This window comes from Topomyia yanbarensis, chromosome 1 (assembly GCF_030247195.1).
Source record: "Topomyia yanbarensis strain Yona2022 chromosome 1, ASM3024719v1, whole genome shotgun sequence".
NCBI lineage: Eukaryota > Metazoa > Arthropoda > Insecta > Diptera > Culicidae > Topomyia > Topomyia yanbarensis.
In genome coordinates, this window is record NC_080670.1 from 204,844,764 (window position 1) to 204,859,212 (window position 14,449).

At 42.4% G+C, this 14,449-nt stretch overlaps 1 protein-coding gene across 1 annotated transcript in view; it reads right to left on the bottom strand.

Annotated features, from left to right (window-relative positions):
- LOC131689005 (uncharacterized) overlaps positions 1-14,449 on the bottom strand; it is a 261,847-nt gene that overhangs the window by 200,758 nt on the left and 46,640 nt on the right. The window lies entirely within an intron of this gene.

Here is a 14,449-nt window from a genome sequence, read left to right on the forward strand (position 1 = left end):
TTTGTTTTGACAACTAGTACTGTTTACATCAACTTAGAAAATCTATTTACTCTATGTTTCGAGTGAACCGAAACGTCGACAGAAATTTTCTCCACTGAAATTACACGCAAAAATCGTGGAACGACTGTACTCCGACAGAACATTTCCTCGAAGCTTATTGTCCCTCGCCGCCGTCACAGATGGAAAGTTTAGTTCCTGGTTTGCCGCCGCAAGGCGAGATTTTTGCATTTGAAAATATATACACAGATAGATATCAAGCTGGGGGGATCCATGGGGAACACATCTCGTCGATGTTTGAGGAAATGTGTCTCGGGACAAAACGGATTTAGAGTGCTACCACCGTTTTGAAACTTTTGAGTGAGATTTCAATAACTTGCAATCCCAGATTTAAATATATCAAAATTAATATTGACAAACCAATCAAAAATCTGTGTCGAGAATTTCATTACTAGGTCGAGGAAGCATGACCCTCCGTTAAAGACATCTTTCCCGCTGATAAGAGCAGCACACATTCCGCGTCTCAAGTACGTCCTACTCATTTCATTTCATTCCGGTAGCAGACAGGGGGGTTCTGACGTCTGAAAAGATAATGACATTCTCGGTGCTCCAAACCGAAACGATGACGTGGTGTTTTTAGCGTGATTTTTTTTTTTCGTTCTCGCAATCATCTGTTGATGAGATACGCCACCGCGAAACCATATGGCGGGCCCAGTCCAGGATTTTGTCATTATGGATTTTGTTATAATTATCTAGATTTTTTTTAATGACGAGCCGTCATACAAGGGGGACCAAAACAGGATGCTTCTACGAGAAGGAAAATTTGGTTTAAGAAGAGCTGTTGACAGATTTTAGCGTATTTTTTTGAATATGGAGAATCTACATATACAAAATGGAAAATAAACACGATTAAGAAGCCATTAAAATGTGATTTTAAGAGAAATTATTCTCATGAATATCCATGACAAACAGTGAGAAGAATGAGTGTCTCAAATTGCTTCCATGTGGAAGCTTCTCAAACATCTTATATTTGTCTTCCGTTGAATAGTCAAATATTAATTTAACAATAAAATTTTCGGGTAGACTGGAACTAGATTCACGTTACTGGGTTACTGGTGTCCCAACCCACCACTGGCGCTCCGAAGCCTTCGCTATTCGATCTGGTCCCATGTAGTCGATCTCAACTCAACTCTCGGTTACCCGCTATTGTGCCGAGATAGGTCCGGCGAATCGAGAGGGAACATGGCATCCGATAGAATAGCGCAACCAGTGCATCAACGTGAACTACTCGATCTAGTCCTCGACAGAGAATCTACCCTAATCCATGGGGCCACTGGTAGAGTACACTTATTCTAGCTTCCAGTTATAGTTTTAGGTCTCTGTCCCCTTCCTAGTCTTCGAACGATATTCCACATCCTTTCGTCTTTTCACATCTTCTACGAAATATTCAAGGTTTAGGGCAGACAACTCGCTTCGTAGCTTCTCAAATCTGAGTTAGCCTAAAACCACGTGCCGCGACGGTAGATAGAAGATTTGTGATCGCTACGATGTTGCACCATTTTTACTTCCGGAGTGCCACTGAACGACCTGTTCTTCAACGTATTCCCCCCTCTGATGAACTTTCAAAATGCTCTTTTGCGCCAAAAATGAAGTCAATTTCCAGCAAGAGGAGTGACGCGACAATTCGGAACAACATCGGTATCATTACTGTTTGCTGATCGTTCTGTTCGACGCGGCTAATGTAGCATACCAACTACTTGTCGACTAGATGACGATGACGGTCATCAGAGTAATCGTTTTCACATCAACAGCTGCGAATGTGTTGTAATATTCTGTTTAAAGCAAGCAAATGACGTCGTCTTCTATGAACGACTACGGTGTCTACGTGCCCGCTCACAAAGTTGAAATCAACGGTGTGGCCATCTATTCGAGTTTTTCTTGCGTACATCTACTTAGAAACGAGTTTCGCTGTTTCAAGGGCCCCCTACCCCCCAGCGAGCGAAGAATTTGAATGGCAACCGCACTGGACGGGATTAAATTATGTATCTCCTCGGGTGACGGAACTGCTTTTTGTTTGATTACATCTTCTTCGACAAGGATCGTCTGCCTTCCCGGCTGTTGCGTGCATTGCAGCATTGGACTTGAACAAGTAAATGGGCCATTGTAGCATGGGACAATCATGAGGATGACACTTGCAATGGGAATGCTGAAAAGTATGCGTATTGTGGGGAGAGTCCACTTGATATATTGTCATTGCCCGCATACAAACAGCGTCGTCAGAGGAATGGGAAGCGTCCTTTTAAAAGACGCATTAGGCACTCTGTTGTAGTAATACCGAAAAGAACTTGGTCAATCACGACGACAAATCATTGTGCTTTCTTGGCTCAGAAAGAGTGTGATTCTGATGATCATCAAGTGGGGACATCATTTTTTTTTCTCCTAAAAACTATAAGCAGATAAGACTCCTTGTAAATGCTTAATTTTTTTCTCCTGAATGGCGACCAAATATGCCACTAAGCTGAAACCAACTGCTCCTGGTCTTAGAAATTTGACATCAAACATGGAGTTTTCAGCTCTTCAATGAAGACTAAAAATGTCACGCGGCAATTCAACCAAATATTCCAAGATCCATAATCTTGGAACCTGAATTCTTAATTGTGGATTCTGAATCCTTTATCTTGGACCCTTGACCTTGGATCTTTTATGGTAGATCCTAGAACCAGGATCGTTGATCTTGGATCCTTGATCTTAAATCCAGGATTGTGTATTCTTCATCTTTGATTCAGAATCCTTAATCAAGGATTCAGACATGTTGCTCTTGTATTCTGGATCCTTGATTTGATCCTTGATTTTGAATACAGAATTTTTGAATTTGGATCCTTGGTCTTTGATCTTGGATCCCTATATCCGGGATCATCCATTTTTGATCTTGGAACATTCATTTTGGATTCGTAAATCCTTGATCTTCGATCGTTGATTTTAGATCCTGGACCGTTGATTTTAGATCCTGGATCGTTGATCTTAGATCCTGGATCGCTGAACTTGGACCCTTGATCATAGATTCTGGAACTAGGATTTGATTTTTGATCTCGGATCAATGATCTCGGTTTCATAATTCTTGATCTTGGATCCGGGATCCTTGATTTTCGATTGTTGATCTTAGATCATCAATCTTGGATTCTTGATTTCGGGCCCCATCATCTTGGATCCTTGATTTTGAATCCGTGATCCGTGGCTTCAGAATTCTTGATCTTGGATCCAGAATTCTTGATTTTGAATTCTGAAACCATGATTTTGAATGCTAAGACCACGATCGTAATTCCTTAGATGCGGGATCGTTGAGTTTTATCCTGCATCATTAATTTTGCAGTCTTAATCCTTGATTTTGAATCGTTGATCTTAGATCCTGGATCGTTGATCTTGTCTGGTGGATCATAGATCCTGGAACCAGGATCTATGGAATTGTTGATTTTTGATCTTGGAATCATGATCTCGAACCCTGGAGCTAGGATCTCTTAGCTTGGATCTAAAATTCAGGATACTTCGTTTTATATACTCGATCATCGATCTTGGATTCTTAATTCTTGATTTTGGATCTAGGATCATTGACTTTGGATCCTTGAGCCTAGATCCAGGAATCAGGATCGTCGATTTTTGAATCTTAACCTTGGATTGGATAGGATTTTTAATCTCGGATCCTTGATTCTTGATCTTGGATCCGTGACCTTGGATCCAGAATTAGATTCTAAATCCTTTCACTTGGCTTGAGAACTCTATCTTGGATCCAGAATTTTCGATTTTGAATACTGGAACCTTGATATTGAATCCTTGGTCCATGATTTTAAATCGTTAGATGCGGAATCGTTGATTTTTTATCCAGGATCATTGATCCTGGATTCTTAATCCTTGCTCTTACGCAAAGAATCCTTGATCTTGAATCCAGAATCCTTAATATTGGATACTGGATCTCTGGGTCATCGATCTTGAGTTCTTGATCCTTTTTTTTTTTTTTTTCAATTCGTTTATTTGATAAGGCACGTATGCGTTAGCTTAAAGGTGCCATTTTTTCATTGTTTTACATTTTGAATTTCTTAAAACTAGGGGGATACACATTTCAATATTATTTTGTTTTATATAATAAAACTAAAAAAAAACTACAGCTAACTTATACATATAAAAGAGGGTATAATATAATATTCGTAAGATTTGGGGGACGGGTCATTTGTGTGTTCTCTGTACAGTAATTCACTTTATGATTTTTAGAAGGGAGATTGTAGAAAAAATAATTATTAACTAAGCGGAACATTTTACAAGCTTATTAACTAGAGATAACTAGAAAGAGTGGTTCAAGATTAAGGGGAATTAATTAGGACTATTTTAAAGTAGTGGTACTGTTGCGCATTTCTTAACGAGATTAAATATTGTTCAACTAAAACTAGAAGATAGGGGGGCACATAAATTTTGGGAAGATATTCAAGGGGAGAAGGGGGTGAAGTCATACATCTGTGTATCAGAGACATGGGAGGGTGGGTGGACAAGGCTGAAGGGGGGGGGGGTGAGATATAAACTTTCAGTTTCCGGCATCAGGAATTAACGGCCAGGATTACAGATTCGAATGGATTGATCAACTAACACTAGAAGATAGGGGGGCACATAAGTTTTGGGAAGATATTTAAGGGGAGAAGGGGGTGAAGACATATATCTGTGTATCAGAGACATGGGAGAGAGGGTGGACAAGACTGAACGGGGGGGGATATAAACTTCAGTTTCCGGCATCAGGAATCAACGGCCAGGATTACAGATTCGAACGGATGTATCAAGTATTGGGACGCCGGGCGGTTTTCCTCGAGCCGGCAGGGGTTCCTCCAGACGATTTCGTAGTACGGCTCAGATACGGATCGGGAACACACCGCGCTGCGCGTGTGATGTTGTACTGTAGATCTCGTGTTGTTGGTTCATTCGACAGATGTTTTGTCTCGTCTTGGAGTCGTATCAAACCATCGTTGGGGTACGGTAGTCGGAAGAGGGCACTTCTGGGAATGATAAGAGAAAAGATAGGGGCATTTAAATTTGGATATTGATGGTTTTGAGGAACGTGTATATAAGGGACATGTAGAGAATATCGCGGCTTGCTAGTACATCTCGAACCGGGACATTGGGTGATCTTCCTCGGGCCCGAAGGGAATCGAATAGTTGAGATCTGGCAGAACAGTACTCGGCGCATGCCCAGACAACATGTTCGATTTCGTGATAACCGTTGCCACAAGCGCAGATACCGCTATCCACGAGCCCAATACGCCGGAGATGTGCGTCCAGCGTGTAGTGATTGGACATGAGACGAGACATCACGCGAATGAAATCCCGACCCACATCCATCCCTCTGAACCAAGGTTTCGTCGATACCTTCGGGATTATCGAATGTAGCCACCTTCCCAGTTCACCATTGCTCCATGATGTTTGCCAACTTTCGAGGGTTCTCTGATGAGTAATACTGAAAAATTCGCTGAAGCTAATTGGTCTTTCATATATGTCACCTTGCAAAGCGCCCGCCTTAGCTAAAGAGTCCGCTTCTTCATTACCTGGAATGGAGCAATGCGAGAGAACCCAAACTAAGGTAATCTTGTACGATCTTGCAGACAAAGCACGCAGGCGCTCCCAGATTTTCCCCAGAAAATATGGAATGTGCTTTCTAGGTTTCATTGAACGGAGAGCCTCGATTGAGCTGAGGCTATCCGAGACAATAAAGTAATGATCGGTGGGCAAAGTATCAATGATCCCAAGGGTATACTGAATAGCAGCAAGTTCTGCGACGTAAACTGAAGCAGGATCATTGAGTTTAAATGAGGCGGTGAGGTTTTGATTGAATATACCGAAGCCAGTGGAGCCGTCGAGGCTTGACCCGTCGGTGTAAAACATCTTGTTGCAGTCGACTTCTCGAAATTTACTATGAAAGATGCTTGGGATCACTTGCGGGCGTATGTGATCCGGGATTCCACGAATCTCGTCTTTCATGGATGTGTCAAAGAAAACAGTTGAATCAGAAGCACGAAAGAGATTGACACGGTTGGGATAGTATGAAGAAGGATTGATATTTTGTGCCATGTAATCGAAGTACAAGGACATAAATCGGGTTTGAGAATTGAGCTCGATAAGCCTTTCGAAATTTGCAATTACTAACGGGTTCAAGATACCGCATCGGATGAGCAATCGATAGGAGAGTTCCAAAAATCGATTTTTCAGCGGAAGGACGCCCGCCAGCACTTCTAAACTCATCGTATGTGTCGAGTGCATACAACCCAAAGCAATACGCAAACAACAATATTGGATTCGCTCTAGTCTGATGAAATGTATGTTCGCAGCGGAGCGGAAACAGAAACTCCCGTACTCCATCACCGACAATATTGTTGTTTGGTACAGCCTGATCAGGTCTCCTGGGTGGGCACCCCACCATGTTCCGGTTATTGTACGGAGAAAGTTGATCCTTTGCTGGCACTTCTGTTTCAGATACCTAATGTGACATCCCCAGGTTCCTTTAGAGTCAAACCAGACCCCGAGATATTTGAAAGTTGAAACCTGAGCAATAGTTTGACCCATTAATTGAAGCTGTAGTTGCGCTGGTTCACGCTTCCTTGAAAATACGACTAGCTCAGTTTTCTCCGTGGAGAACTCGATACCTAGCTGGAGGGCCCAAGCAGACAAATTGTCCAAGGTATCTTGCAATGGTCCTTGCAGATCGACGGCTTTGGGACCTGTAATAGAGACCACACCGTCATCTGCAAGCTGCCTTAGCGTGCAGGAATTGACAAGACATTCGTCAATGTCATTCACGTAAAAGTTATAGAGAAGGGGGCTTAGACATGAGCCCTGGGGAAGACCCATGTAGCTAATTCGTGATGTCGATAAATCACCATGCGAAAAATGCATATGTTTTTCAGACAGCAAGTTTAGCAAAAAGTTGTTTAGAGTCGGTAAAAGACCATGCTGGTGCAGCTTCTCAGAAAGAATTTTGATAGAAACTGAGTCAAAAGCCCCCTTTATATCTAGGAAAACTGATGCCATCTGCTCTTTGCTAGCATAAGCCATTTGAATTTCTGTTGAGAGCAACGCAAGACAATCGTTCGTCCCTTTGCCTTTGCGGAAAACAAATTGTGTATCTGACAGTAAGCCATTTGCTTCAACCCAATTATCGAGGCGAAACAAGATCATTTTCTCGAACAACTTTCGGATACAGGACAGCATCGCAATCGGTCGATACGAGTTGTGGTCGGAGGCTGGTTTTCCTGGTTTTTGAATGGCAATGACCTTCACTTGCCTCCAGTCATGAGGGACAATATTACCCTCAAGAAACTTATTAAATAAATTCAACAAGCGTCTCTTGGCAGAGTCTGGCAGATTCTTTAACAAGTTAAATTTGATTCTGTCTGGCCCTGGGGCTTTATTGTTACATGATAAGAGAGCAAGTGAGAACTCCACCATCGAAAACGGTGTTTCGTTCGCGTTATTGTGAGGGGACGCGGCGCGGTAGATCTTCTGTGCCGGGGCGGAATCCGGACAAACCTTCTTGGCAAAATCGAATATCCAACGGTTTGAATATTCCACGCTCTCATTGGTACTGTTTCGGTTTCGTAAGCGCCGGGCCGTACTCCAAAGAGTGCTCATCGATGTTTCTCTCGTTAGTCCGTCGACGAACCGGCGCCAGTAGCTACGTTTTTTGGCTTTTATCAAACTCTTCATGCGCGTTTCCGCCATCGCGTACTGTCGGTAGCTAGCTGGCAGCCCGTCGTCCCGGAAGGTCTTATACGCAGCGGCCTTCTCCGCGTACACGTCTGAGCACTCTTTGTCCCACCATGGATTGGGAGGACGCCCGCGTGAATTCGCGTCTGGTACGCGTTTAGTCTGAGCTTGAATCGCGGTATCGAGAATCAAGCCAGCCAGGAACCCGTACTCTTCCTCCGGAGGAAGCTCTTGTGTCGATTCTACTTTTTCGGATATCGCGGACGCGTAGCTCTTCCAATCAATATTTCGTGTGAGGTCATACAAAACATTGATTGTATTCGGTGGCCCTGAACCGTTAGCAATATTAATTACGATTGGCAGATGGTCGCTGCCGTGGGGATCAGAGACTACCTTCCACATGCAATCTAACCGCAGCGATGTCGAGCAGAGGGACAGATCTAAGGCGCTCGGTCGCGCTGGAGGGACAGGAATCCGTGTCACTTCACCCGTATTCAAAATAGTCATATTGAAGTTGTCGCAAAGCTCATGGAGTAGGGTAGATCGATTATCGTCATGAAGGCAACCCCATGCCGTGCCGTGGGAGTTAAAGTCACCTAAAACTAGCCTCGGTGCGGGGAGGAGTTCCGCAATATCGCAAAGCCGTCGGTGGCTAACTGAGGCTCTAGGGGGGATGTAGGTGGAAGCAATGCAAAGTTCTTTGCCTTTAATTCTGGTTTGGCAAGCGACAACTTCAATGCCTGGTGTCGAGGGGAGGTCGATCCGATTGAAAGAATAGCACTTTTTGATCCCCAAAAGTACTCCTCCGTAAGAGTCTTCTCGATCCAAGCGAATAATATTAAAATCGTGGAAGTGTAGGGTTATTTCTGAAGTGAGCCATGTCTCGCATAGGGCAAATGCATCGCATTTCAAATTATTTAGTAAGATTTTAAACGAATCGATTTTCGGGATAATGCTTCTGCAATTCCACTGTAGAACAGTGATTAAATCCTTGACCTCGTTCGATGAATTAGCCATCGAAGGATACAATCGCTGAAAGGAGGGGCCATTTCGCAGTGAACTGCATCAAGAATGTTTTTACTGCGGGGAGAAAGCTTATCAAGATACTTTTAAGGGGGTCAGAAATGTTTAACGCTGTAAGAATACGGTCCACAATGTCAGAGAAATTTATTAAGCCAGCACTGTTTTCTTTCTCTGGCTGAGATATGGGAACACTTGGGGTTTTTGATGTTCCTGGAAGTGCTGGGAACTCCTTTTCTGAGCTCAGGTTACTGAGACCGGGAGCGACTTGCTTCGGTTTTGCACCAGTACTTCCTTGAGTAGTTATTTTAGGGGGACCATGAAGAGACACCTTCTGGCCTTTACGACGAAGCTTGGAAGAGGAAATGTTCTTCCTTTTTCTACTACTTCTAGGCACAGCAGAAGATGTTCCCTCCTGGGGTTCATCACAATCGCCTTCGTCAGTAGACAAGCTGGTAAAGATGTTCGTAGAGACAGGTGGCGTAGCTATCTTAAGCATTTCTGCAAAAGATCGCTTAGAGCGTCCCTGAAGGGAACGCTTAAGATTTTCCTCGCGCTGTTTGTACGCGGGACATGAAGGGAGATCATGTGGGTTTCCCCCACAGTAGAGGCACTTTTCGACATCTCTACCACAGGAATCATCCGCATGATTCCCACCGCATTTCCCAGAGCGGGCTTTATTGCTACAATGGGAGGCTGTGTGTCCCAATTGTTTGCAATTAGTACAGTTCATGACCCGCGGCACAAAGAGGCGAACAGGTAGACGAACCTTGTCAAAAAGGAGGTAATTAGGCAGGGCAGAGCCGGCGAAGGTCACCCGATAAGAGTCTGAGTTGACGTATGTTTTCTTCCCGTCAGCTGCGACTGATGCTGAATGCAAACGTTTGCATTCCAGTATCTTCACTGGCTTAAGCATGGGGTCTTTGAAACAGCCAGTCCCATATTTTAGCAGGTCCTCGCAATTCAGACTCGAATCGGAAACGACCCCACTGACTTCAACCCTGCTAGCTGGAATATACACCCTGTACTCCCTCGTAAAGGGCTCATAGCCAGCAATATCGTTTGCCTGAGTTGAACTGTTAACCACCACCCGAAGCTTATCAGGCCGAATTTTCGATATTTCTGTCACGGCCGAATACCGATCCGTCAGAACTCGAGAAATCTGCAACAGATTCAAACACTTTTTTTCTTTGGTCCGAAAGAAGATCACAAATGGCCCGGTGGCCGAGCTCGGATATACCTTGAGCCGGGGAGCCGATTTTATTTCGACGTCCATCTCACCTTGAGATGAACCGCCGTCAGGGGAAGTCATTTTTGCACGGGCCTATTGCCCAGTGCACGTTATTAAGACAACCAAGAAGGGGAAACGAAAACTAATACTTAGCTTGTGTATGTAACGGTATCCAGACGGCTTACTAGAAGAACACTGTTTCACTTCACTGACCGGCTAACGGTACTCAGAAACAGAAACACAAAAGAAGGGAAAAAATACTGAAACCTCAACTAGGCGCAGAGTGTGTAAATAACCTTGAACGCGGATTAACACTATTTGTCGCTATAGAGTGTACGGACCGATGACAAAAGACTTCTATCTCGACTGAGTGCTCGATAACGAATCAATGTTCTTGATCCTTGATCTTGGATCTAGAATTCTTGATCTTGAATCCTTGATCATGATCTTAGATCCGGGATCATTGAGTTTTGATTCTGGATAATCCTTGATCTTGGATCGTTGATCTTAGATTCAGGGTCCTTGATCATAAATCCTGAAACCAGGATCGTTGATTTTTGTTCTGGGACCCTAATTCTTGGAATCTAGATTCTTGATCTTCAAGGATCCTTTATCGTGGATTCAGGATTCTTAATCTTGGATTTTTGATTCGTGATCCTGGATCCAGGATCATGAATCTTATTCTTGATTTAGGATCCTTGATATATGATTTTATATCAAGGATCGTTGATTTTTGATCCTCGATCATTGATCTTGGATGCTTAATTCTTGATCGTGGACCGTAAATATTGGTTCCTTGATCGTAGATGCTGAAAACAGGATCGTTCATTTTTAATCTTAGGTCCTTGATCTTAATCTGGGTCCAGAAACCTTGATTTTGGATTCTTGAACCTTGATCTTGAATTCTTGGTTCTTGATCGTATATCATTAGATCGTTGATTTTTTTATCCTGGATCATTGATCTTGGATGCTTAATCTTTGTTCTTGGATCCTTGACTTTGGATCCCTGGATCATTGATCTTGGATTCTTGATTCATGATCTTAGATCGTTGATCTTAGATCCTGGATTGTTGATCTTGGAACCTTGATCATAGATCCTGGAACCAAGCGCGTTGATTTTATTATCTTGGATCCCTGATCTCGAATACTAGATACTTGATCTTGTATCCAGGATCCTTGATCTTGGATTCTGTATACTTGATACGGGATTCTGGATCCTCGGTCTTGGATTCTTGATCCTGATCTTGGATCCACAATTTTTGATCTGTGATCCTCGATTTTATATCGTTGATCTACGATGATTGATTCTTAATTCTTAATCTTAGATCGCGGATCTTTAACCTTGGATCCTTTGCGGTAGACCCAGAAAACAGGACCGTTAATTTTTGATCTTGGTTCCTTGATCTCGATACTGGATTTTTAATCCTTGATCTTGAATCCTTCGCTTTAGATTCCTTAGATCCAGTATGCTTGATCTTGGATTCAAAATCCTAGATTTTGGATTCTTGAACCTTGATCTTGAATCCTTGGTTCTTGATCGTATATCCTCACATCGTTGATTTTTAATGCTAGGTCATTGATCTTGGATGCTTCATCCTTAGTCTTGGATCCTTGATTTTGGATCGCTGGGTCATTTTTCTTGGATTCTTAATTTATGATCTTAGATCGTTGAACTTAGATCTTGGATTGATCCTGGATCCTTGATCATAGATCCTGGAACCAAGTTCGTTGACTTTTTTAACTTGAATCCCTGATCTTGAATACTAAATACTTGATCTTGTATTCAGGATTCTTGATCTTGGATTCTGTATACGATATGGGATTCTGGATCCTTGGTCTTGGATCCTTGATCCTGGATCCTGCTTGGATCCACAATTTCTTATCTGTGATCCTCGATCTTAGATCAGGGATCGTTGATTTTTGATTTACGTTCATTGATCTTGAATTCTTAATCTGGGATCCTCGATCTTGGATCAGGGATCGGTAACCTTAGATCCTTAGTGGTAGATCCAGGAAACAGGATCGTTGATTTTTGATCTTGGGTCCTTGATCTCAATCTTGGGTTTTTGATCCTTGATCTTGAATCCTTCATCTTAGATGCCTTGGATCCAGAATACTGGATCTTGGATCCTTGATTTTGGATCTCGCATCCTTGATTTTGGATCCAGAATTGGATGATCTGGACTCTTAATCTCTGATCTTGGATCATTGGTCTTAGATCCTGGATCTAGGATCGTTGCTATTAGATCAACCTTGTATCATTTTTCATAGTCTGGAACCAGGATCGTTGATTTTGGATCTTGGATACTTGATATTGAACCCTGGATGCTTGATCTTGAATCTTGGATCCAGAATCTAGGATTCTGGAGCCCTGATTTTTAGCCACTGGAGGCTCGATTTTGGGTTCTTAAATACTTGATCTTGGATCCTTGGTTTCTGATCTTAGATCCTTAGATCCGGGATCGTTGATTTCTGATCATCGAACATTGAGCATGGATTATTAATCTTTGATATTGGATCCTTATCCTTGAATCGTTGATCTTAGAGTATAGATCCACGATCGTTGATCCTGGAACCTGGATCATGTATTTTTGATATTCTTGATCCTTGATCTTGGATTCTTGATCTTGAATCCCTGATCTTGGATCCAGAATTCTTGATATTGTACTCTGGATTCTTGATCTTGAATCCTTGGTCGTTACACTTAGATTCAAGATCGTTGATTTTTGATCCTGGATCATTCAGCTTAGATCATGTATCTTTGATTTTGGATTCTGGATCCTCGTTCTTCATTCCTTTAACCTACTTGATTTTGGATCTTGGATTCAGTATCTATAATCTTGAATCCGAGATCGTGGACCCTTGATCTTGGAACCAGAATGAAGGATCTCGGATGTAAGATCGACTATCTAGTATACAAGATCAAGGATCAAACACTTCGGACGCTTCGTTCAGCAGATGGCGCTTCACTAATGCTCTCAATGATACTTCCAAGTGATAATGTATCAACCTACAAGTGGAGACGTGAGCATGGCGTATCGACTACCTTATTCTGAGAAGATACGCCAAGTTAAGCTGGTCATTTCAATAATACCTTAATACCTGTTCGGTTCCGTATCGATAACGAAAAATATAGAAAGAAATCGTTGAATAAAAAAGGCACAGTATTCCATTCTTTATTTCATGAGCTGCCAGTGGCTCTAAATGTAAAATCGGACTAAAATAAACGTGATTCCAGTAATTTTCAAATAAAATTTATATGGACAGAACGGTAGCGTGCGATTGGCCAGGTTGGCCCCCGCCAAGGGCGCTAACTTTACGGGGGCGCCGTAAAATATTGATTTGCTTTTAAAAATAAGTGAAGTTGTGAGTCATGAAATTTGTCAGGATAGGAGTGTCATTCCCAGATACACACAAAATTATTGTTTGAACTGAAAAGAAAGCCAAAGCAGATAGCCAAAAGGCGCATAACTGAAACTCTACTAATGGCGTCAGAAGACTTCAAATTTTAACAAAAATCGCGAAAAAAATTGAAAACTTTTTCCGTTCGTTTTTTCAGTTTCATAGGAACAAGGGAAACGGAGTTCTAGTCATGGCCAGTAAAGCTTGATCACGTATCATCTAGAAGATAACCCCCTGCCGCACCATGAAAATTAAAGTCCCCTCGATGTCGGGAGGAGTTTCGTAATATCACAAAGTTGCCGAGGTTCCCAACCTAGGTCTAATCAATTCTGCTCTGAATCTCTGTTTGAAATGTCGCATGGTGTTTAGGGTTCCCGGAAGCGTTGGAAACTTTTTGTTTCGTTTGAAGTGACCAGGCGCTGTTTGCTTCAGATTTGTGGCGCAGAGCTTTTTCTTACTGATATATTAAGCGGCGTGCCAAAAGAGAAAAAATAGTGTTACGAAGACTCATTTGCTTTTAATTAGTCAAAACTGCATGCATGACCCGCGGGACCAACAAACAACCGATGATGTAAACGAAGAAGACACTAAGCAGTCCTTCAGTAGAGCCACGCAAGCCACGTTCGAATCGATAACTACACCATCGATCTCAACTTTGTGAGCGGGCATGCAAACGCGTTAGTTTTCTATAAAAGTCTTGCCGCCGAGTAATTTCATTTGTTTGCTTTAGACAAAATATCACAACCCTGAGCTTATCTAGGCGAACTTTCGATATATCTGGCACAGCTGAATATGTTTGCGTCTTGCGGAATATTAGAATACTTCACGGACTATCTTTGATCCGAAAGAAGTCCGGATACGGTCGAACCCGGTTCAATATGTTTGATTTTAAATGGAAGCTCGGATCTTTGGTGACGAATCTTGTTCCGACATCCATTTTAGGATCATTCGGATCAATTGAGAAGTACACTTAATATAGAGTGTCAAATTAGTTGAGACGTGTTTCTATTTTCATCCAACCATTTAGAAAAAAAAGTATACTATATCTATTACATGCGAGAACCT